This window comes from Cyanistes caeruleus, chromosome 5 (genome assembly GCF_971803275.1).
Source record: "Cyanistes caeruleus chromosome 5, bCyaCae1.hap1.1, whole genome shotgun sequence".
NCBI lineage: Eukaryota > Metazoa > Chordata > Aves > Passeriformes > Paridae > Cyanistes > Cyanistes caeruleus.
The window spans coordinates 50565610-50587598 of record NC_141705.1 but is presented as its reverse complement, the minus strand read 5'-3'; the positions used below and the strand labels follow the sequence as shown (position 1 = coordinate 50587598).

The window sequence follows — 21989 nt, the reverse complement described above, 5'->3', positions numbered from 1 at the left end:
TGTTTGTCTACATATATGCTCGTGCATACTCCTCAGAAGAGAAAATGGATTTTACTCATCTTATGGAATACATTCAGCTGGCACTACAGAAATCCTTAAGTGCACAGTGGTGCTGAGGAAATGAGCAGTACCCATAGAGAAAGAATGTCAACTAGAAATATCAGACTTTGCATTTTTTTATTGTTTCCAGGCAAGCGGGAGAAGAAACTGCCCATCCTCTATGCTAAAATTGGGCTAATCAAAGACATCAATCAACTTCGCCCTGTGGAAGAGGTGCTGTGAAAAACCTGTTATAGTACATTGAGTTGTGGATTTTGGTATTCAGCCGTGCACCACTGGCATCAGGGGCTAGAATATCATATAGTGTATGTTAAATGAAGTTCCACTCCATGCAACACTTGCACATCAAAATGAAAGTAAGAGCTCCATTTAGGACAGGATGAGCAGTATAATTTCTGTTCAGCAAATTCCCAGAACTTGCACCTTGTTGGGGAAGAGAGGCAGACTGACAGCAGGCTAGGAAATTAGTTCTGATGTGTTTTTGCTTTCACATCAGAAAATATTGAAATAAGCACTCCAGACAAATAGTTACCCTTTTCAAAGCTGCCCAACCTTTCTCCTTCATTGCTGACTCTCAATCTGAGAATGGGAGAGAGACATAATTTTGCAAACAGAGGTCAGACTGGAAAGAACAATGACATGAATGACTAATGAAGTGCTCTGATTCATGAGGAAATTTTGATTTACATTTCAAATCAATAGTGATCTCTACCCAAAACGGGTTTTGAGCTAAGAATGAAGTGAACTCTGAATTTCTGTGGAGGTAGTTTGTGAAGCATAACACACAATAGTTAATATTTCTTACATATTTTCTCAACACCAAGGTACATGTTACTCCTTGCTAAAAGAACACAGCAATTTCTGAAAGCAATCTGTGTTTCCCTTTTGGTTCCCTATATGTCTAAAAAATTATTTCTATTCCAATTACTGGAATTACTTTACATGGTATTCTCTCTTACATGTAATTGATGTAGGTTGTAGTCCTAAATACATCCTGGTTTCCATAATAGCTTGTAAGGAGAAAAGTGAGGTAATGTTATCACTAACAAAACTTTCTTATCAACATTTTATTACTTAAAATATCGTTGCTTTTGTCAATGAAAGATTTGGTTACCATACTTCCTCCAAAATTTGACTTCTGTTTCCTGTGCAGGGTATAAAGCCGGCAGTCACAATTATGGTTCATGGGAAAACCAATTTTGTTCTTTTTACTTTCTTTTTTGCTCATAGTCTTTGACAAAGAATAAGTTCTTAGTGGTCAGCACCGCTGAAAGGGATGGGCTGTAGTAGCAGGGAGTCATAAATAGATGCAAGCCCATCACCTCTTCTGTGTACTTAAAGAACAACACACTGAGTGGCAGCAAAACTTTTGGGAGTGGTTTGAAGCATTTTCCCTGCTCTGGCCAAAAATAACCAGAAAGCAGTCCCTCACTCAAACCAGTTTTGATTTCCCAGCAGCAGAACAGGTACCCAAAGCGTATTCCTCCATCAAGTTTTACAAGTGGATGTATTTTGAGACAAGGTGATATGAATCAGTGACAAGAATGTGTCTTACCTTCTATCCTATTTTGGATGGTCACGCTGATCTGGCAGGTTGTGCCTGAGCTGGGCTCTGCAGTTGTTCACAACAAACCTGTTAACACAGCTGCAGCTGCCAGCCCAGATGTGGCTCCAGAGTCTCTGTGCAGTTCCACTGTTTACTTCCCTTTGGGGATATCCAAGGGAAAGAGAAAACTGATGGGAACTGAGGCATCTAATGGCAATGAAGGCAAAGTAGGAAAGATTTTTCCATGCCCAAATGTTTGTTACACGTAAAATTATTTGTGCCAGGCAGAAAAAGATGGATTTTCAGGTGCTAACACTGGCAGTAGTTGAAAGAGCAGGCCATTAGGAAATTCCTAGTACATTTTTGTGCTAGCACATTTTGCCTCTGACCTTTGTGAGCAGATACTCTAAACTCTCACAACGTTGCCTTCATAGGTACAAGTTTCAAACCATAATTGCTATTTAAAGCTGGAAGCATGCACACTGCTGATTGTGGGTGAGGTGCCTTTTGCTGGCTGTCTGCACTTCAGAGCTTTTCGTTTGCCCAGTGGGGTGCACTCTCCAGGTATGAGTATCACATTAAATCCTAGTAGAAGATTATATGGATGACAGAAAGTACTAAATTACTGAGGAATGTGCTATGTAGAAGGAGGAAAAATGTGAAGAAAAATGTCACCAAGAATATCACATGAAATTTCTCCAACAATAAGAACTGCCTCAAACCCTGTAGTTATTCTTTCCGAAGACTAAAAGGTGCTTTGACCTTGTCTTCAAAGGTAAACCCCAGAGCAACTCGTAGCAAACCACTGTGTTTCCTTCTCTCGATAACTTTTTTTGTCTGGAGAGCAAAAAGACATGAAAGCTTCCACTCTGGCCTAACACACCTTTGGAATGGGTGCAGAATAGGGACATAAAAAAGCAGTAAAAAGAATGATGTGATTAGATACAGAATCAAAGAGAGTAAAGCAAGGAGATAAAGTTTGAAAACTGTTTAAAAAGCAAGTGGAAAAGACAAAGGAATGGCCAAGTCACCTTTGTTTGACAGCAACTCCACTCAACTGTTTTTTTTTTTTTCAAAAGAAGTAAAGGAAAGGAAGAATAGGAGCTTGTTTGTGTATTTTTTTTCCCAAGTGAAACTGCAAGTGGAAATTTGAGACAAAAATAACATAACTATATAAGTGGATTTTAGCTCTGGCAGAAAGGTTAATGATCCAACGCTTGGAAGTATGCCAGGACACATTAGTGACCATAACAAGTCATAAATTTGGTTTTATATTAAAGTGAAAGAAGCCCTGTAGTACAGTATCTCTTGTCATCCTGGTGAAACATTGGCTATTTGACCAGTTGGGGAAAATAAAGCCTTTTTTTTTTAACAACATGCTTTCTGATGAGACCTGAGTTGTACCTGGGCTTCACCTGTTTGAACCCCAACAGCAATCCAATTTCAGTTCCAATATTGTGTCATTATTGTAATTTTCTTTTTGGTTTTATTCAGCACTCTACAAGGATAGTAAAGGACCGCCTGTTCTCCCTTGAGCTGTGTTAAATTCAGTAGTGAACTCATTTGTGAAGGGGACAGAGAAAAGGTACTAAGGCCAGTAACCATATTGCAAAATAGACACTGCAGCATTGGTTAGAAACGAGAGGAGAGGAGAGGAGAGGAGAGGAGAGGAGAGGAGAGGAGAGGAGAGGAGAGGAGAGGAGAGGAGAGGAGAGGAGAGGAGAGGAGAGGAGAGGAGAGGAGAGGAGAGGAGAGGAGAGGAGAGGAGAGGAGAGGAGAGGAGAGGAGAGGAGAGGAGAGGAGAGGAGAGGAGAGGAGAGGAGAGGAGAGGAGAGGAGAGGAGAGGAGAGGAGAGGAGAGGAGAGGAGAGGAGAGGAGAGGAGAGGAGAGGAGAGGAGAGGAGAGGAGAGGAGAGGAGAGGAGAGGAGAGGAGAGGAGAGGAGAGGAGAGGAGAGGAGAGGAGAGGAGAGGAGAGGAGAGGAGAGGAGAGGAGAGGAGAGGAGAGGAGAGGAGAGGAGAGGAGAGGAGAGGAGAGGAGAGGAGAGGAGAGGAGAGGAGAGGAGAGGAGAGGAGAGGAGAGGAGAGGAGAGGAGAGGAGAGGAGAGGAGAGGAGAGGAGAGGAGAGGAGAGGAGAGGAGAGGAGAGGAGAGGAGAGGAGAGGAGAGGAGAGGAGAGGAGAGGAGAGGAGAGGAGAGGAGAGGAGAGGAGGTGAATGTGTCATCCCAGCTGTAAGTTATAGTGATATGGCTGTTCACAAAAACAGAAAAAAAAGGTAGAGAGCTGACAAATGCCAAGGGAACAAACATTACATCTAGAGCAAGTAAGGGAAGAATAAACAATAAGCTGACAGACCAGACAGGATAAATGAATCAGTCAATCACTAAAATTAAAAGAAGAGCAAAACCCAAAGAACTCTGTCAGTTTAACATAGCTTTTAAAGTGTCTAGCTTGACAGAACCTTAGGAGAAAAAGATTATTTCAGTAAGAAATACTGACGACCCTTCCTGCTGTACAAGGAGACCTACAAGGAGGCCTTGGCAGGTTGGAGCTGGGAGGGAGCTCTGAACAGGCCTGGGAACGGCATAAAGAAAGGAGCAGGCTTAGAAGAAAAACTAGCCTGAGAATCCTAAGCCAGACCATTACAATACAGATAGAAAGTCAGATAGATCAGAAGCTGAAGATAAACAGGAACTGATTTAATTAAATAAGCACTCAGCCCATGATAAGAAGGACATTGCTTGGGCAAACAGGGCACAGGCAAAACCTTTTCAAGAACAACTATATTGAAGAGTTATCTCTGTTTATATTCACTGTAAATATATTTTCCTGATGTATGTCACAATCATAGTTCCTAATTTTTCACTTCCACTGGATTTACATTTTTGTAAGTGCATAGGCTTCATCAGTGGGCCTCCCAAATTGCCTCAGGCTACATGAGAGCAGCTCATACCAGCCCAGCATAAAGGAATATATTTCTAATACAACCACTGCAAACACTATTATGTTTCACTCCTACTTGCAAATTCCTTGAGCTCCTTTGTGTCATTTCTGATTTCTGAACCCTTCCAAATTTACTTTCATTCCTTCCATAATTTCATTGGAACCCATCGGTGCTTGTAGCAGAGAACAACTTATATTTTCAGAGCCATGGGGGACACAATCACCTCATATCCATATAAAAGCCCTGAGCAGTCCACCCCAGATCCCTGCAAAGCCCTTAGTTGAATTTTGTCCAGAAGAGTTTGGTTTAGGTTATGGAACTGAATCCCAGAGATTCTGGCTATCAGAAAACCAGAGCTTTGGCTTCCTGAACACATTTTTCTCATCTTGGTAACTACTTGCTTTCTGGTCCCATTTTAAGCTCTCACATAAGTACCCTTTGGGAACACAAATATCAGGACCTGCCTGTGATGCCCTGCGAGGTGCAAGCAGGGGTCAGGCTGGCACATGGGCCACAGTGAAGGATGGTCTGGGGTTCAGCAGTACTTGAGCACAGTGAGTTATCTCCTCTCCAACTTTCAGTATTTTCCTCAGCTTCCCAGAGCTGTGCCTGCTCCGTTCCCTGCCTGGTGGCTAAATGCTACAGCTGCCTGTCAGTATCTCTGCACAGGGTTAATGGGGACACTTGCAGCATGAGCCTTTTGCTCAGTTCACATCAAAACTGATGTGTCCTGGAGAACTGGTGCTGTATTCCTTCAAGCTTTAAAATCACCCTGACTTCACTGGAAAATTTGACTGAATGAGCATTGTAACACAAGAGTCGGGGGAATTGAAGAAAATGCTCGGATTCATTTTAGTAGCCCATAGACAGTAAACTGATTATTTTTGTGATTATATCATGAAGACTTTTATAATTTACAAGAAAGAGCCATTTATTAGGAAAGACCAAATACTTTCTGGGTTTCTCTCCATGTATCTAGCCTTATAACAATGATAGTTGCTATGCTCTGCCTCTGAAATAAACTGAATATTCAAACAATGTAATTTTAGTCTTAATTTTTTGACTAAGTTCCAGTTAATTAATCTTCTTCCATTCCCCGTCGCTCCTTGGCACTGAGAAAGCCTATGCACAACAGTATTTGTATTTTAAAGATATAGGAAGCTGTGAAAGAACAGCATGAACAAGGAAGGTCTACACAACAAAGATTTCACTATTTCTTGAAGAAAGGAGGCTTAGGGGTGACCTTGTCACTCTCTACTACTGCCTGAAAGGAGTAGGGTGCAGCCAGGTGGGGTCCAAGGGAACTGTCAAAGGATGAGAGGACACAGCCTCCAGAAGTGCCATGGGATGTTCAGGTTGGACATTAGGAGGAATTTCCTTACAGAAAAGGTGATTAGACATTGGAATGGACTGCCCAGGAAGGTGGTGGATTCGTCATCCTTGGAGGAGTTTAAGGAAAGACTGTGGCATGGTCTAATTGACACGGTGGTGTTTGGTCATAGGTTGGACTCGATGACCTCAGAGGTCTTTTTCAACGCAATTGAGTGTGTGATTCTGTAAAAGGATGGTCACATGCTTGTTTACAAGACAGGAGTAAATCTGGTAGATACTTGTCAATATAATGTAGCAAATAATCAATCTGTATCTAAATAAAGTACCAGGGGAAAAAAAAAAACATGTTAATACAATACACTTGTGAATAATTTTAACTTAAATGTTCTTTGAGGACAAGGAAGAAAGTTGAGCTCATGGCAAAAGGCATGAAAAATGTGAGCCTTTACTGGATGAGATGGCAATTATTGGTCTTCTGAATTACCTGTGCCATCACAGCCACACCTCTCTGCAGCTGGGCCATTGGATATTCAACAGCCTATGGTTGTGCCTTCTTGACAGCCCTACTGAAGTGGGTGCTGGCAAAAAATAAGCATGAGCTGCAGTCTTTCCTCTTAATTGTAAATGTCAGAAGCAGCAGGAAATACCAAAGGCCTATTCTCCTTTTGAAGAAATACCTCACTGAGAAGGAACTGTGAAGAGGTATGAAAAGAGGTAGAAAAAAACTGCAGAGGCACACCTGCTTTCTCACTGCCAGAGCAAGGTGGAACGACTTTGTATAACTGTTTTAAAACAGCTATGCGCATAAACTATGAATAAATTTGGAATAATTTAGCAACAAACTAACCAGGAGATGCTCAGAAAGACTTGATTTAAAAAGTCCATGCATATGGCACTTCAAAAACTAAAAATCCATTGTTATCACTTTCTGAAAATCCTGTTTGAATACAGTCCTAAATATAAGTGCTCATTGTTAATTTGAAAAAAGCCCAATGCAACCACCACCTGAATGAGAATAGCAGAGTTTTTGGGAGCCCAGTTCTCACTTGCACTACCCCATCTGGCTAGAGCTGGATTGAGGTGTCAAATGTGAAGAATGAAGGGAAAAAACACGAAGGGACTTTTTCCAGAAGCTGCTAGTGCCAGTGGCACTTAATTTGTAGACATAAACTACACACAAAAGAAATGAAGTGTGGTTTCTATGAGGTCTGAAAACTCTGAAAAACTGGAACTTCTAAGGGGCAGGGGTAGCTCTTTAGCATCTGAGACATTATTTGTTTCAGGCTGAGCATGCAGAAACTGAGCCCTCCTAAATCTGTGTGCAACTCTGAAAATGCTGACTTTCACTTTTTAAACGTCTGCTAATTTGCTAAAGTAATTTTTTATTTCCCAGCTCACTGCACCTGCAGAATGTACCCTGCTAGATGACTGCAGAATCTCTAGAGGAAATACCTTTTCCATCTACAGAAACAAATGCTATTGAGCTGGCAGACTGAATGGAAAGAGTTCACTTTAGACCCAGACACACCTGCCTCAGGCATCACGTCCCTGACATTCAGCTTTCACTGCCTCTGGCTTTGCCCCTCCCGGGCTCTTATCAGCCATCCTCCATTCTCATATTCCATGTATCTGCCAACAGATGTAGCAGAATTAAAACACATCTGCTGCATAATGTTTAAAGTTTCTGTGCTGTTTAGCACTCTTTGGCCTATAGTCTCCAAAGACGGATTTAAACTTCTGGTTTGCCTACGGCTTCAAGCAGAGCTACATGTGTGTGTGTCTGTGTGTGTGTGTCTGTGTGAGTCTTCCCCTGAAGTAATTTTCCTTGTTCCCTGTTTACAACAACCAGGCACTTCAGCACAAACTGTTTTTGACAGGGGAATAATGTGTGTGCTGCGCGGGAATATTTAGCACAAAAGATGTTCACTTTTCTGGCATTTGCAGAGGAAAACTCTGCCCAGAGTCCTGCCTGGCTGGGGAGCCTCCTCTGATCTGCAGCAATTGCAAATGGACAAACAAATTATTTCCATTCCCCAAGACGCTGTTCAGAATTTCTACAATTTCAAAGCTAGCTGGGAGGAGGAGTTTTACAAAGCCTTGAGGCAAGGTACTCAGAGGTGTTGTGAAATGCCAAAAGGATTTCTCAGTGGGCAAAATAAAGGTTATGTTTTAATAGAGGAGAAAGATCTCAGATAATCCAGAGAGATCTAAAGGTTTCCTTTCATCGTTCACCACTTGATGCTACCAAAACATATGTTTTGTTACCTCTCTGGAGGCATGAATTAACTAACTATATTTGGCTATCAGTGGGCTTCTATTGTTTTTCTTCTCTTCAGCATTCACTGTCGTAGAGATGTCTCAATTCTCACAAAGGAAAGAATGTTTTTACTGATAAAATTCCCCTAGGAACTAGACCAAGTAACATTCAATTTAGCCAAAAATTATACAGGCATATTATCAAATTATTAGCTATTTGGACAATGATGAACCTACATATAATCAGGTTTGTTTGCTTGTTGGGTTTTTGTTTTTCTTTCCCTTTTTTTTGGCTTTCAAGAAGCAAATCCCATTTCCCTTTAGGCTTCTTTGCAGAGCATAAGAAGATCTGTCCTCTGTCTCTACGCACAGCACATTCATCCCTATCCTGGAAGCTGTCACTCTGCTGGCCGTGTGAGACAGCAGCTGTGGAACCAGCCTTGCTGGGCTGTGAACAGAGGGTGTTTTCTATTTGTATTAGTGGTGCTAAGGAAATGTTAGTGCTTTTGTGATAAGGGAAGTTCTTAGTAATGAAAGGAATCATGTGGCAGGCATGAACATTGGTGTGCCATTAATCCATTAAATGGGCAAACTGAAGAGACAGTTCAGGGTCCGGTGCTTCACTATTCCTTGCTCTGCCAGAGCACATTTCTGTCCTATTTGCAAGAAATTATATCTATTCCAAAAGATAATGCAATTGCTTGATTTTCTGTCTCTCTGTGCTCCAGCTTGAAATTCATAAAGAAAAGATTCCCTGAAGTTATTTAATATAAGTGGTTCTGAGAAAGCCAGAAATCAAATACAATAGATATTTTCTGGTACTAAGATGTTTCTGTGGATGTGGAAAAGGATTAGATGATCTCGTTAGCTCCCTGCTAGATCATCTCCTATGATTATATGCAATCAAGAAAACCCCCTAATCACTCACCCAATAGTTCTCCCAAATGTCCCATGTTTCCCTTATTTTCCCCTACATACTGCTTCTGATGGCAGAGAGGGGTGATGTGCTTGTTTTTTTAAGTGTGAGCTGAAAGACAGGAGATGGTTTTCATTTAACACAAGCTGTTTTACCAGCTCTTTGTGGTTTCACTTTTGCAAATTGTGGACCATTGTTTTGTCAGTTCTCTTGCTCTTTAGGCTGATTTCACCTTTACTCTTTCAGAAATTTACATATGGGGTATTTGAATCTTAGTTCCAGCTTCAGCACTAAATTCCTCTATAGCCATTTGCATATCTCTAAGGCTTCTCATCTCTACTATTATTGTCCCTAAACAGCCGCTCCGTTTCTTTATTCACTTCCTCTCCTGTTCATCGCTGGCCAGCTGTGAAATGCTGTTCCTATGCCACTAAACAGTGGTTTCTAGGGAGAAATATAATGCATAGACTTGTATTTATTTATGGATCCACATACTAATCCATCTTCCATACCATAATTCAGATTTAATGTAGTATATCACAGTTTGTCCTACCTCCCAAAGCAGAACACCAATGCCTCCAATGGTCCTTGTTCCCTTCCCTTTGTCCGACACTGTCTTTCCACCCTGGGGACCTAGTTGTATGCCCAAATTTTCCTTCTCCCCTTCCAGAAATCAGAATCCCAGGCCACAGTCTGGGGTCTTGATAAGTAATAAAATGTGAATCTTGATTATGCTCTCCATTAGTCACCAGTTTAATTGTGAAATAATTTCAAAAATCTGTCCTGCTATTTTGGAGCTGGTGTAATTAAGATGAGGAAGCTCCTCTTTCTCCAGAGCTAAGTAAATTGTTATCAGAAGGCATCTGCATGCTGACATGTGTGAAGAGAGGCAGTGGTCCCAGCTCACCTTGCATTTGGCACTTGCAGGCAGTTCTTGCCTGCCTGCCGCTGCTCACGCTCCCTCCCTTCAGATCACAGCTCTGTTTTTGTAGGCTCAGTCCCCCAGTTAAATTAGAAAGCTATCACAGCTCTGCAGACAAATCATAAGATCAAATGAAGGTTGGCAAGTGCTACTGTACCCACCCTTCTTTCCATTTTCCAGTATTAACTATGTCACACTCGCTTTAGATGCTGTAGTAGAAAGTCAGGCAGGGAGCAACTGGACATTTTAGTTCCTGATTTCTTTATTTATCCTAATTACAACAGGACTTTGCAAAACCCCACAAGTATACCTAGGAAAATATGTTTATTCAAAAGTCTTGCAAAATTTCCTCAAAGCTAAAAAAAAGTAGATTCAAATCTTACTATCCCTCATCCCTGTAGCCTGTGGTGTTGTTTTTTGGTGGTTTTTTTTAACTTCTTCTGAAAAGGGAAAAATGTTGATAGAAAAAATAAAACTACTAAAATCTTAAGAAATGGAAATGAATTTAAAAGCCATTCTGATGACTGCTTAGCTCTGGTCCTATATAAAAGCGCGCACAGTTCAAATAAACAGAATTTAATCAAATTTTTTAACTAAGAATGGTTTGCTTCATAGATTCTGCTCAACAGGATTGGATCACATTTACTCTGTATCTACAACTGGTCATTCTTTCTCTTCTGACTTCCAAGAGAAAAGCACTTTCCCAAAAAGAAGTGACTGGTTTGTAGGTCACCCGCTTTGCTTCCCCTTTGACTTTTCTGTACAGTTCTTCTCAGTTTTCTCTGTGCTTCCTCCCCCTTGTGCCCTTTCCCCATCCTTAGTTTCTAGAGGACATTACACTATTGTTCCTGCTCGCTTTTCAGCTCTTGAGAGCCGTGTATTTTTAGCAGCCATCTCTCCTCTCATCTACTCGGAGGCAAGTGATCATGGTTGTGGGAGGGCACCACAGACAGACTGGATGGTCGTGCTTGCTAATGGCAGCTCTGCCTTCATGTCCTGAGCCTTGGGAAGGGTGGCAGAAAGGAGATCTTCCTGACACCCACCCAGCAAAGCCTTCTGCCAACACCAAAACCAGCGTTCAATCAAATCAAACTACGGGCTTCATTTAAAAGCAGGGAGATTTTAAAATTGTCACACAACTGCTGTTCATTTTTGTTCTTTTCAGGGTCTTAGCAGATGTCCAGATAACAGATTCAAATCTTTTTCTTTTTTTTTTTTTTTTCTGTAGGTATGAGGAATAGAGACCTTTTGTTTCCTTTTGTGATAAAAAAATGGTTTCTGATCTCACATGAATGTAGAACATGAAGCACTAAGTAAAATATACAATAAAATTTTAAAAAAGAGTATTGTTAAAATTAAATTTTAAAAAGGGGTATTGTTAACACTCATCCTGACTGGAATATCAAGATTTAGAGGCAGTGAACTGGCACTTGTGCTCTACATAGCTGAAATGAGAATAGGATGCTTACAAAGTGAATTAAAAAGATAGGGAAAAAAAAAAGGGTTTTTTCTACTTCATGGAATTGTAATGTCAGTATTAGAACTATTAGTTTAATACGTATGGGCTGTTTATCATGAAAAAGAATCATCAATTTGTTCAAGTAGGGAAATGACCATCATTCTGTAGGTGGGACAGACTGGCTTTTCCACAGCACCTGGCTCAGACGTCACATATTCAAGATGTTAGATTACATGAATGGGCAGCTAAAAGGGCCATAATTGTAGTGCAAATTCATTTCTTGCTTAAAAATGGGGCATTGCAATATGAAAGAATAATGGAGAGGACATGCAGAAGATAACACTCAAATTAAGTTGAAATAACTGTAATGAATCAGGCTGTCAAAACCTAAGATTAATACTAACTTAATACTTACTTAAACCAGAGCATTAGGGTTTGAAACATTTCTTACATATATTTTTTTGTATCCTTACGTAGAAAGTGGACTCAATCTTGCATTTTTTCCTGATAAGTATGTGAAAGGTTGATGTATTTCACCACACACAGGTCTTGTTTTATATAATTCAAGGGATTAGTTATGCAAGTATTAGATATGCAATGGATAAGTCCATCAGGAGCTATGGTTTAATATAGTTTAGTGTCAAGAATCTGACACACTGACAACTAATAGAAGTAATAGAACTGACAAAATAGAACTATTTAAGTCAATAATAATAACAATATTGATGATGATGATGATGATGATAATAATAATAATTAATAATAGTAGCAGCATGACTTAGAAGAAAATTCACCTTTGGTTCTGTTCTTAGTTATATTGCCATGAATCAGAAGTGGATTGGGGGAGCAGATATTTGCTGTTGGACTGTGCAAGTCCTTAGAAGGGAACTTCAGTGCTTTTGTTACTTACATTTGAATTTTAATGACATCCTTTGGATTGCCATATTTTTCCATGTTTCTATACAGATTTAACCGAGCTCTCTGGCAAAACCACCTAATTACGAAGTTTTCTAAAACTTGTACTATCTAATTCACTGACCATCTGTTGGATAAATAACTAATTAATAGTCTTTGTTATTTTTAGAACACTGTATCACTGTATGTACCAAAAAGAGCTGTTTCAGTCTTTTGGGTAAATATGGAATAAATCTGAAAAAAAATGTTTAGGTATTTTTAAAGTAAAATTAAATACACACTTCTATAGTGCAACAAAGATATAAATTTTTCTTTCTTCTAAAAAATGTTTTTTCCTGGTTAAACCCTTGCTTTCAATTTGTTGCTCTTCTACACGTGTAAGACAGAGCTCAGACCCCAAAATTCTCTGTGACAGTGCTGTGGAAAGCATTTGGTGTCCCAAGTCAGCAGCACAGGGTTGATGCCTCTCTGCCTAGCTCCCACATGGCAAACACACTCTTTGCAGAAGAAGGGAAAGACCAAAATAACAGAACGGAGCCTGACAAGGAGTAACATCATTGCCACTGCCAGATTTACCCATGGAGAGCCCCTCATGAGCAGTCTGACATATAAAGAGGGTTCAAATCTGACCTTGACACTGGGAGGCTCCTGAAGGGGAAGAGAGTGAAAACACTCAATTTTCACTGTGTCCACAAGGGCAATCGACATTTGCAGGCCAGAGTGCCTGGCCAAGCTGCCAAGGTGCCTACCTGCTTAATTCTGGGCTAAAGCATCCCAGCTGGCAGAGAAATTCCCCTCACTTGCACCACCTTAGCTAGCCAGACTCGCCATCCACAAGCTATGCAGATTTCCAGTCTGTTGCTCCTATAGCTGATTTCAACCTTCTGTTGAAATGTACAAAGAGAATATGGATGATAATTTAGGCAAAACAATTTATTTGGGATAGACATGAACTAAATGAGAGAAGAGTTTTTCTCCTCGTTGCTGTCTTAGGCAAGCTGTACCGTAAATCTCTTATTCTAACCTTTTAATAAGGTTAATAATACATGAGATCTTGCAGATTTGTGTTTTCAGTTAACCTGTACAGGCCTTCCACCAAACATCAAAACCCTGTAAATGCAAAGATGCTCCCTGCCTGCTAAACAGATACATTTCTGATGAGCAGCGTCTGCTTGTGTGCACAGGGGCATTTTGTACATTACATTTTATACAATATTTGCACAGATCTGGAAGGCACTAAGCCATTTCGTCTTACTGGGTTACAGCTGTTCCTCCATGGTTTCTGAGCTGAATATTCATTAAGTCATTCTTATCAACAAATTAATATGTGTGTTTTTTTAAGAACCCACTCAGAATGCTAATTTTAGGAAGATATTTGAACGAGAAGCAAATTTTCTCTATATGCAATTTATATATCCACTTGAAAATATGGTTTTGTAATGAAATGCTGAGAGATCCTTAATTATTGCAGCTTTAGTGGCACCATTATAATACTAAAAAGAGACCATCTAAAGGATAATGTCCTTCAGCAGAGATTTGCTGACTACACACCTGCTTTAGCAAATGAACACAGAATACAGTGTCAAAGCATCCTCTTGACTTAGTGCTGCTTTCCCACCCTCATGGTCTCAGTATATCTCACACATGACTGACAAGTGTATCTGCAAAATAATAAATTGTGTGAGAAAAAAAAAATGTCTGCTAGTTAGTGTTTCTGCTGATTTATTAATTCATTTCACTTCTTATGTGATATCACCATTATGTCTAAGCATGTTTTATGACAAGGCTCACTGAAGTGAAAATCAAGCCCATGAATTGTTTAATATGAGCTAATGAAAACCAGATATAAAATGATTTCACAACTGGTTTGAAGCTTTAATTGTCAAGCTGATGTAAATTCAGAGTAAAGCAATGCAGAAAACGGGATCACTTTGTGATAATTGGTTTTAATTAAATAATCATATAAAGAGCTCTGTCCTGCAAGATATTGAGTGAAATGAAGAGTTTTCAAGGTAAAAGTTGGAATTGGTAAGAGTGAAAATAGCAAGTGCATTATCATTTTTCCTTCTGCCTTGTACTTCAGCTATTGAGTGCTGATGACTGTATCTTGCTATAACTTAATTAATCAGTTTTGTTACAGGTTTTTTTGCATTTATTTTGGTTGATTAACAAATGCTTTTTCACTGTACAACCTGTAAACCCAAACAAACTGTGCCTGCCTGATTTAATGTTTGAGCCACTCCCATTGCTATGCTGCAGTAATGCTTGTAGTGCCGAGTCATGAGCTTGGGGTGTTTGTTCATCCCTTGACTTGTCATACTCCTGCTGCGGTGGAATATGCCCACAGACAAATATCAGCATGATTTCTGTGAGGTGCTTTGAGTTCCCACATGGATGGCACTTAAGAAATTAAAAAACCCAAAAAACTAAGGAAGAGTGTGCAACACTACTCCCTCTAGCCACGTTCCAGAAATGCTGAAGATCTGAGAAAAGTATTTTGCATTTTTTGCCTCTCTCTGCATCTATGACTTTGCATCTTACATAACAATCCTGGGAAGGAGTGGTTATGATGCACTCTGTAGAGTTTGCTCTTCAGTAGTTGTTTTTTACTCTTATACTGCTGTCATATGCCTCAGTGGGTATTTAATATTCAGATTTGGTAAGGCTTACCACCCACCTTTCTCTCATGTTGAATTGGTGGAACTAGTCAACCTGTGGATGCTGTAAGGGAGGATCAAGCCCTATATTCCTAAGAGCACCATGCTGAATGGCACCTGCTTTTAAGACTATTTAAATCCCACAAAGCCTACAAGAATTGAGAGACATATTTAAGGACAATTCAGTGTTATGTAATAAAAGCCATTCAGACAGGAAGGAAAAGGTATCTTATCATACTGAAGGGATTATCAAAGCTTCATATTGTGGAATTTAAGTTTTTATTATGTGCAGAGACTTAACTAACCTCCAGGATAATGGTCTAGAACAGAATATGTTCTGTTCCAGTAATTACCTAATTTTGGCAATCTTTCATATTTCAACATACAATTTTAGATAAAGTAATTTTTAGATTTCTAAGCTAAAAGATAGTTATTTTGAGTTAAAGAAACTTAAGAAGTCATATTAATCTAAAACCTCCCTCTAAACCAGTGTGACAAGAGAATTCAAGATGACAAAGGATCCTCCAGGGTACAAAAAAGGGAAAAATTGCACATTGGTAGACTTGGGCAGCCTGTACACATTGATCCAAACTGAAGAGGCAGAAAGACTGCTCTGAGCCATGCTTCACTTCCCTGAGACCATTACACCACTCTGATAAAATTTAAATGAAGTCTTCTCTTGTTGGATCCTGGTCCTTTTCAGCCTACTGTCAAGACAATTGGTGCTCAGCCTAGCTAAACAGCAGGAGTCGGGGGAAGGATCTCCTGCAGAAAGACCTTTGCTAGTACAAACACTCTGTTGCTTCCCACACCATGGTATCTCCATTTCTCTTACACTCAGTTCCTCATGCTCCTAATTTTCCCCCATCCTTAGCTAAGGTTATAAGGGTCTAGTCTTCACTTTCAGAATGCTGGCAGATCTTTTGCTTCAGGAAGCCAACACATTATGTGCCCCAGAGCTTAAACAATCTATGGCAAAAAAGCACAATGTTGCTAATCTCCCTTAAGCCAGAGTACAAAACCCTAAAATGAGCCATGTGAGCTGTGGAAAGTCCAAGGGTTCTACCTGCTGCTGGTAGAACATGGTACCAGCTGGTGCTCGAACAGCTGCGTGGGGAGAATTTGATGTCACACTATCTCATCGCTGGCCAAAAGATTGCTTAGGCTAATGTTCTCCAGGTTGCATCATGATGTTGAGAAAAGGATCATCACAAATGGTGAGAGGAAAGTTGTTTCAAACTCCATTTTTGCAAAATGTTTATACTAGTGTATTTTACTTCAATCATCCAGCTTTGAAGGACACTGCTGTTCCCCATGCAGGATGTCCTTTAGCAGTACAGAAGTCCTTACTGCTTTTGGTCTGACAAGAAGCTGTATAGCAGTCCCCTAGTAGCTCTTTGTGGAATGTTGAATTCCATCATGCTTGTTGAAATGTATGCTTTAAAATGAGTGGGAAAAATGAGTGGGTTTGATAAGTTCTGTTTAGAATGTACATTCATCCATCTCAGGGGAACCTGCAATAGGAGAGTCCATGAGGAAGGTGACAATCCATAAAAATCAAATGTAACAGTGTGCATAATACTTAGTGGCAGAATCAATATATGAAGGACTTTGTTTTGATGCCTTTGAGTGATGCCATGGAAGCCTTCCTGCTGCAGGGCTGATGAATGGACTCAGCAGAGATGATCTGACAAATGTGTGAAAACAAACCCAGAATCTGGCCTCTCTGAACAAGACTGACTTTAATGGTTACATTCATGAAGATAAAGTAACTACCAGGAATTTAGTTTTACCTGGGACACTTCTGTTTCAGTTGACTCTTCATATATTGGAAATATCCTTTAGCCCACAAATATCAACATTTTCTTTTGAAAATTTTCACTTAATCAGCTGAATTTGTTTGGAGATGCAAAAAATTTTACCACAATTAGTAGCCACTTCTGAAATGGCAAAATATTCTGCAGAACATGGACTTTTCCGTTCCTGCCACGGTCATTGTCACTTTCCTCTTGTGCTTGAGTAAAAAACCCAAAACTCACACCAGAATAAATTTTTTTTTTTTTCCAAGAGAAAGTTTATTTTGGGTTTTCCTCATATATCTTCATTATACTGGACATAATTATCAGGGCAACCAAAGCAAATTCTTTGTGTAACACATCCTAAAGCACAACTGCATATCCTCTGTCTCATTATTTCTCAATTTTTAACTAAAATTATTAAACAGAAGAACAAGCTATAGGATACAGATAAGTGGATGAAGGACCCAGTCTTTGAAATTCATTTCCCCATAGGTCTCTGTAATCTATATTATTTTGTGAACTACTCAGCACTTACACTTGAGTGTGACTGGCTTTCTCTTGTCCACCCATCACATATTACATTTGCTTTCTGCTTATCAATCAGTCTTCTCAGTACAGTGGAGCACCCACGGGGATAAATCCCTGGTCTGGGCAGGTAGCAGCACTTCTGGTGTCAACACCTGGTGGCTCCTGCCTCAGACCTTCTGGGGTAGCCTTCCTGGGAGAGCATAGGCTGTAAAGCTTGTCACCTTTCCCCACCAGATGGCAATGCAAGAGGCCTTCTTCATCCAGTAGGAGGGGAGCAAACTGAACTTTCCTTGCTGCAAGTAATTTCTGTGTGGAAATTCACTCTGTTGCATGTCATTTCTGAGCTGTTTTCATTTCTTGGAAGATGGATGTGCATGGAAGGGTGTTTTTGCCTATTTCTTTCCTCACCAACTCTTTTATTTCCTTTTATTCACTCTTTTGAATTTTTTTCTGACATTACCTATTCATGTTTACAGCTAGAATGTTCTTTTCTATATTAAAGCAGGCTTTTCTTCTCCCCTTTTCATTGAAATCATCCATAGCAAAGTATAATAACAATACTTATCATGTACATAAGGTTCAACATCTTCAAAGCACTGTGAAAAGTATCCCCACTTCTGTGAGGTAGGAAAGCAGAATTAGGGGCGCTTTACTGAGAAGACAAGTGAAGCAGCTGGGCAAATAATGCCACTCAAAACAGACCAAATTTTAGCAGCAACCATGACTCAGAAGTTCTTTCCAATCTTAAGTGTTGATCATTAGACAAGACAACCCTGCTGCTGTACTTGTAGCTGTTTCTCTGTTCCTTTTCAAATGCCCAAATCCAGGTTTTGTCTTTGTTTTGTGAGTGCATTTCTTATTTCAATTCATCTCAGAATATGACAGGATTTCCCCCCTACTTGTATTTCAAAGCAGAATTCTTTTGCTGCTCAACTAAAGCAAGGTTTTTCTTACTGGTACCTCTTATTGTAGTTCAAAGCAGGTTTTTTTTTGACTTCTTGTAGTTCAAAGCAGTGGTCTTTCTCTTGTAGTCTAAAACTAGAGTTCTTTTTAGCTCAACCCTAGATAATTTGCTCATCTCAGTGAATTAGATATGCTATAAGTAAGTATTCCAGACATTAACTCTTTCCTTCAATACCAAGAAAAATCACTGAAGTCAGTTTCAAAATCTTACTGCTTCCCATCACCTCCTTTAGCTGTTTCCCTCATGATCCCTGGTATTTTCAGTTTCAAATCTAAGACAGATGATGCATTCAGTGCAGATGTAGACATGCACAGTGCTCAGACCATGTTCCCAAATGAAACTTCTGTATTTGATTTGGGTGGGGGGAATGCTTGTTTTAAAACACCGACATAACTAGAAATATTTCACACAGCTGTGTGTATTTCTGAAAAGATATTCATGGCTTTTGTCCTGCTTTCCAAAGTGCAGGGGAGTTTGTTGTTGTTGTTTCTTTCCCTTGGTCCTGACACTCCAGAACAACCGGCTAATGGCTGCAGCCCAAGTATACAAGCAGCACAGTGAGGACACAGCCTAATAAATATTGTACTTTCACAAGCAGGCTTTTTCCTCTCACTCTTCTATGCTGTCAGCATTTTTCTGTACATAACATATATATTAAAAAAACCTTTGAATACAGACAAACATTATTTTTAAATATCATTTCATGAAACATCTCTCAATGGATATTTTGGGACAACATAAAATTATCAAGTGCAATTTGGAGGCATTAGCTCGCTTCACTGATCAGTTTGTAACCCTTCCTTATCCTACATTTCAAAAGTCTCTTTGTGGCATGTCACTGGAAAAGATCTGTGCTGACAGAGTTCCATAATACATTATAATGCAGTACTGAAAAGGAAACAGAAATAACTGGGAAATGTATTTTTAAAACTATACAGCTCTTTGGAGAGAGGAATGAAACTAGAAAGACTGCACAATGGGATCTCTTGAAGAGATTTTCAGCTCTGGGCTACCTCCTTGTGTGCTTGTTTCATGTAACAATTGCAGAAACTTCTTATCTCAGCGAGTCAACCTATCAAATGCTATAAATGTGGTGTGGTTCCATCTAGCATGAATCTATGCTGTCCTCATACAGACCGTGGTCTTTGATTAATAATACATGAAGCAGTATCATTTTAAGCATGGAAGATTAAAAATCTAGAATTCTTTAAAGTGATTTACAGCTCTGGCAATTGAAAACTTTTATTACCTCACTGCATGTGCTGTAGTCTGAAAGAGCAAATGCTCATCTGGTCCCAAATGCCACCACACCATTAGAAACAAGAGGCTTTAGGATTCCCCATGGTGTGACTGGGGCTTTAACTTCTCACACAATTGTCCATTGCATGTCTGCTTCTGTGCTGAAATTCTGGTCTCAACAAAGTTAATTTTTTCACCCAGTACTCCCTCTGCTCCTTTCTGAAGAAATGAAAGTGTATTTCCTGTGAATTGCTAGAAGCTGTGTTAGCTTTCCTCTCTCTCTGGAGGAACGCATAATAGTCATGGGAATGCAGCTGATAATGGCTGTAGAAATAACACTTCAGCTCAAAGTTTCTTTAAGCAGTACTTTGTCTGTCACCTGAGTATTCTCATGACTGAAAACTGTTATTCTACCTGCACTGAAAAATGTGTGTGTTTTTGAAAGCATTTCTCTCTCACCCACAAATATGCACACACAATACCTGCCTCCACTGAGCTAAAAGCACTTCCACTTAGTGTACTCCAGTAAAAGTCCTCTCCAAAAGTTTCTCCTATTTCTTCTACATTAGTTAAAGGGCTTTTTTATTTTCTAGACAGAGTATCTTAGAAATTTTATATGTGGGAATACAAAGTCCATCTTCTTAGTCTGATGTAACAGAAAGAGGAATGATCGGGCTCCTAGAGATAGAAATATGACAACAGAATTGCTCCATCAAGTAGCACCAATCACTCAATAGTTTAATTCCCCAGCTTTAGTTTATTCATTCAGTGAGAAGCTAAGACATATAAATATTTTTGCATCAAATTCTCTTTGAGTCAATGTATTCCTGACTCCTAAAAGAGCAGCTAGGTTCATAGCATCTGCCCACAGGGAAGCCACCACTGCACACACAATGTGTATGGCAGCTTAGCAGACTACATCTGCTGTCATGATATTCACTCCTCTTGTAAAACATCAGGCTCTTTTACAGGTAGAAGGGGCATGGGTAGGTCTAAGATCACTACTAAGGAATCTAGTTTGTTCCTCTGCACCTTATTTCATAGTTGTATTCTACAAAAAACAAGTCACACATCCAGAATCTGTGTTTTACCCAAAATAGGTGTGTCTTGCCAAATACAATACATAAAACAAGATAAATACAATGTAAAACAAGACTAGAACCACACTAAGAGTAGAATTAGATCTAGTGGGTCGGAAAGGACTTTTATTTGATTTAAATGAGACTGAAATTTCCCACTGATGTTTATGGTTCTGTCCTTTGACCTATGTATGTTAAAGACTGAGGACATCCACACTGACAGTGTCTAACATTCACAACCCTAAGACATCCACGCTGACAGTGTCCCAAATTCATAGACCTAACAGCTCACTGGGAAAGAAGTGGGGTCTTGTTTTCTGGAAGCTCTCTGCAAGGTGTCCTGAGCATCAGTGCTAACTACAGTTCTATAGTGATATCTCCTGGTCACTGTGGAAACCTTTTTCCCAGCTACAGGGCATCAGTGCCTCAGCAGCTGGGAGACAGTGGGAGGTGCTGGGGAACTGGCTCTAGCTGGATTCCAGGCAGGGTAGGGTGGACACTCTGCTCACCCTACTGCCAGGAAACAGTCCTGCTCTCCTCCCTGACTACTCCGGATAGCTCTCAATGAAATGCTTGCAAAAGGATGTCTGAATTTGCAAAATATAATTTATCACATTGATTTAGTCTCATTTCCTGTTTGTGGGACTGTCTACATGCAAGTCATGATTTCCTCAAATTTATTCATTGCCCAAAGTTAATTTTGTTTAAGCATGTGGACTGAATATGGACTGTTTTCTGTATTTGATCTCCCTGGCTTCTGAACAACTGGCAAATAATTGTGGGAGATCAAATCTATCACATGGCCTCAGTTCTGTTTCTTGACTGTGTGAAAGCAGTCTTGGATGTGAAAGCTGCATAAAGGGGGCTCAGTAGGTGTCTTGCATCTTAGTGCAGACATGAGAACAGAATGGCTCCAGGTCTCACATCCTGTGTAAATGTCCACAGCCTGGCATGCACAGGATCAGTGTGAATTCCAGTCAATGGCATCACTAGGAAAGATTTCTGCCTTGTGCTCATTTCAGTGACTGACATGCCTAAACAGATATTTCATTAGCATAGATCAAGGCTGAGCCACTTAGTCCAACTTGTTCTTCTCCTTGCTGAGACTTTTTTTTTTTTCCACAGTAAACTATGGAGCATCTTTTTAAAATACCATTATATAACTTCCTTTCTGTGACTGACTCATCTCTCCATTATGTCACTGTTATATTAGTAAATGCACAGAAGATGTTCCTGATTTAAACAAACAAGCAAGAGGGCAATCAGTCCCAACATACTCAGGCAAACAATCTAGAAACTGAATTATAGATAGGCCTAAAGTAAATGTATGAGTGTGCTCAAGCTGATTTGTTGACTCAGTTCTATAAACACCTCTT

At 39.9% G+C, this 21989-nt stretch overlaps 1 long non-coding RNA gene across 1 annotated transcript in view; it reads right to left on the bottom strand.

Annotated features, from left to right (window-relative positions):
• Positions 1-1695: 1695 nt before the first annotated feature.
• Positions 1696-21989, bottom strand: part of LOC111929424 (uncharacterized) — a 100559-nt gene continuing 80265 nt past the window's right edge. Inside the window, exon 5 of the long non-coding RNA XR_015286715.1 lies at positions 1696-1765. This is a non-coding gene — a long non-coding RNA (uncharacterized LOC111929424). The remainder of the gene's footprint in view (positions 1766-21989) is intronic.